Raw genomic sequence first — 4,388 nt, forward strand, 5'->3', positions numbered from 1 at the left:
GAGTTGCCGTGCTCTCCTCCAGGGATCTTCCTGACCAGGGATCCAACGCCTCCTGCATTGGCAGGTGGGTTCTTTACCATTAGTGCCACCCAGGCAAGTATAGCCCAACCACAATTACATGATGTAAAACTCATAAAGAAAATGGGAACAAATTTAATCTTGTTATATATTATAGACCAACATATTATAAGAGTGATAAATCATGACCAGATAGGTTTTACCCCAAGAATCAAGCACAGATTTTAACATTACAAATTAAACTTTACTTTTTAATTCACTTTAGTGGTACATTAAAGAAAGAGAGCTAAATGATCATGTCCATAATATAATAAAAATTTGTTGTAAACTACCATGAGCTGCCTTAATCCAATAAAGAATCCTGCAATGGTCAGTTTTACAGGTCTGATTGGCTAGGCTATGGTCCCCTGTCATTCCAGTACTAATCTAGGTGTTGCTGCAAAGGTATTTTGCAGGATAACCAAAGTCCATAATCAAATGACTTTAAGATAGATTGTTCTAGACAATCTGAATGGAACTGATTCAATTACTTAAAAGTCTTTAAGAGCAGAACTGAAACTTCTCAGAAGAAATTCCACTTGCGCATACAGGTGTGCATTCAACTCATGTCCAAGAGTTCCAGCCTGCCCTTTCTGACAGCAATTTCCTTTAGACTTTGACCTTGCCTCGCCAGCTCCCACATTCACAAAAACCAATTCCTTGCAATAAATCTCTTCATATGTATGTATCTCCTACTGGTTCTGCTTTTCTGATTGAACCCTGACTAGTACAGGTTTCTAGCCTCAACAAACATCATACATATCTGTGGACCACAAGAAACATTCCTTCTCAAGCAGGGACAAGACAAGATGCCCACTATGTCCAACATTTTAAAAGGATGATCAGAGAGGGTCTTAGTGGGATGGTGCCATAGCAGAACAATGTTCCTTTCCCCATAAAGATATCCATGTCCTAACATCTGAACCTGTGACTATGTTAGGTTACACGGCAAAAGGGACTTTGTGATTATGGTAAGGTTCTTAAGGGAGGAATGATTCTGGATTATTCACGTGGGTCCAATATAATTAGAAGGATGCTTACAAGTGACAATTGGAGTATTTCCTGCCATATCAATAAACAAGGATGTCATAGTCATCAGCGATTCCAGCCCTCCAGGGTAAGCTGGTGAGCCCTAAGGGCACTCGGGAAGATGAAGAATACCTGTGGTCTGGCAGCCATCAGGGCTGCAGCCACTCCCTACGGTGAGCCCTAATGGAGCTCAGGATGTGATCAACACAGGATACTGGCCCCAGATAGCTGAGACGCATATAAAAGGAATGATTTCAGTGAGCCCAGAAACTCTTGCATCTTCCCATATGTAGAAAAGCGCTTAATTCCTTAACTTGGGATATCTAGTTTTCTTTAATTAACAATAATCTTTTGATGTTAAGACTACCTGCCCTTTGTTGTAAAACTTCTATATAACCTGGTTCTTCCCCTTGCCTCCTCAGAGCAATTCTCTTGGGGTCACCTGAGATGCTGTCTCCTGGGCTTGCAGTCTTAAAAATACCCATCAAATAAGACAGAACTCTCAAATTTAAGCTGTGACTGTTTTTTAACTTGGCAGATCTGCGGGAAGAGAGGAGGTTAAACAAATGTGTATCTGGGAGAACTGAGGACTGAGTGTTAAATAGAGGGAAAGCAAGAGCCAAAACCCTGTGGTAGGAATGCTAAAGGAACAGCAAAAAGCCAGAGTGTGTTGGGCAGCAGAAACCAGAGAGAGGGGACTAGGAGCTGGGTCAGTGAGGGGTGGTTGGGCCTTGTGTAGTAAGGACTTTGGCTTTCACTCTGACTGAGATGCAGAACCCCTTGAGTGCCTAGAGCAGTTGTTGTTTAGTCATGAAGCCATATCTGACTGTTTGCCATGGGCTGTTGTCCACCAGGATACATGGGATACACCAGGATACATGGGATGTCCCAAGCAAGAATATTGGAATGGGTAGACATTTTCTTCTCCAGTGGATCTTCCCAATCTAGCAATCAAACCCATGTCTCCTTCAATGCAGGCAGACTTTTCACCATCTTTACCACTTATTCTTTACCTCTGAGCCAGCAGAGAGGTCATGATTCACCTTACAGTTCAAAATGACCACTCTGTCTGCTGTTGGTGACCAGGAATGTGGTCAAGGTGATCGCTTTATCATCAAACTTTAGAACTCTATACTTGGAATGGCCCCTGCCAAGACCCCAGCAATTCATCATATGGTCATATGCTTTGTAAAATTTACATAAGTGAGATGCTGTAACCACAATCATGGTTAAGACCACTTGATCTCTTTCTTGATTTTACTACCATATAAATTCTTGGTGCTAGAATGACCATGGGAATTTGGGGGAGCCAGCTAGGGAAAGTTGGTTTGGCAATACCTTTAGTTTGAGCTTAGCAGAATACGTCTGTGTGTTTCACAGTTCTTTCCATATTACTGGGAGTTATTGCCAGCTGTCCTGGAGTGAGAATGGCTTCTAGGAATCAGACTACCACCCACTGTGTTGACTTACCAGGATCTTGACAGTAGAGGTCTGAGTATTGTCAGCTTACAGAATTTTTAAAAATTACTCACTGCACAAAGAAAATTTTAAAGACCTAGAAATCTTAGAGTTCATATATAAAAGATATTTGATAGAGCTTTCTCTAATTTAACAATTCTAAAAATTTACTCAACCAATAACAAATTATGGAAAGTGGAGGAAGCTTTACTAAACTATTGGTAACTTTAAAAAATGATCAACTCTAGTAGGGAAGACTTATGTATTCTTTCTATGAAGACATCTTGTCACGTGAAATGATATGACAAAGAATATGAAGCCAAAACATACAGCAGAAAAGGCAATATACAAGTATGCCAGGCAATTAGTTAATAAAAATATTGCTATTGTTTTCTGATATGTCAGATATTATTATGTCAGATATTTGTGGTATTTATCTGCCTTTGAAAAATTTATACTTTAATGTGATTTTTTCATTTAAATAAAGATTTATTCTCACTCCTAATTTAGTGTTTTTCATCTGTTAATTTTCTTCTTAATGAAAGCCCATTAAATACCGTTTGCCCCACAGGACCTGGCTCTGTCCTGGGAGTAAATAGGCAAAGGGGGCAGGGCTATGCTACTCCTTGGCATCTTTGTCTTATATCCATTTCTTGCCACTGCTCTGCTCTGCAGGGAAGAACCCTGCAAGCTGTTTCCAGGGATCCTGTGTCAGCTGCCTTCTGGCAGAATCTAGCATATGAGAGGTCTCTGTTCAGTTCTGTTCAGTCACTCAGTCATGTCCAACTCTTTGTGACCCCATGGACTGCAGCACGCCAGGCCTCCCTGTCCATCACCAACTCCCAGAGTCCACCCAAACCAATGTCCATTGAGTCAGTGATGCCAATCAACCAACTCATCTTCTGTCGTCCCCTTCTCCTCCTGCCTTCAATCTTTCCCATCAATCTTTCTTTTCAAATGGGTCAGTTCTTTGCATCAGGTGGCCAAAGTATTGGAGTTTCAGCTTCAGCATCAGTCCTTCCAATGAATATTCAGGACTTATTTCCTTTAGGATGGACTGGTTGGATCTCCTTGCAGTCAAAGGGACTCACAAGAGTCTGTTCCAGCAACACAGTTCAAAAGCATCAATTCTTCAGTGCTCAGCTTTCTTTATAGTCCAACTCTCACATCCATACACAACTACTGGAAAAACTATAGCTTTGATTAAATGCACCTTAGTGGCAAAGTAATGTCTCTGCTTTTTAATATGCTGTCTAGGTTGGTCATAGCTTTTTTTCCAAAGAACAAGTGTATTTTAATTTCATGGCTGCGGTCACCATCTGCAGTTATTTTGGAGCCCTGAAAAATGAAGTCTATCACTGTTTCCACTGTTTCCCCATCTATTTCCCATGAAGTGATGGGATCAGATGCCATGATCTTCATTTTCTGAATGTTGAGCTTTAAGCCAACTTTTTCACTCTCCTCTTTCACTTTCATCAGAGGCTCTTTAGTTCTTCTTCACTTTCTGCCATAAGGGTGGTGTCATCTTCATATCTGAGGTTATTGATATTTCTCCCGGCAGTCTTGATTCTAGCTTGTGCTTCTTCCAGCCAGTGTTTCTCATGTAACTTATATAACTCTGCATATAAGTTAAATAAGCAGGGTGACAATATACAGCTTTGACATGCTCCTTTTCCTATTTGGAACCAGTCTGTTGTTCCATGCCCAGTTCTAACTGTTGCTTCATGACCTGCATACAGGTTTCTCAAGAGGCAGATCAGGTGGTCTGGTATTCACATCTCTTTCAGAATTTCCCACAGTTCATTGTGATCCATGCAGTCAAAGGCTTTGGCATAGTCAATAAA

The sequence above is a fragment of the Bos javanicus genome, chromosome 3 (genome assembly GCF_032452875.1).
Source record: "Bos javanicus breed banteng chromosome 3, ARS-OSU_banteng_1.0, whole genome shotgun sequence".
NCBI classification, from domain to species: domain Eukaryota; kingdom Metazoa; phylum Chordata; class Mammalia; order Artiodactyla; family Bovidae; genus Bos; species Bos javanicus.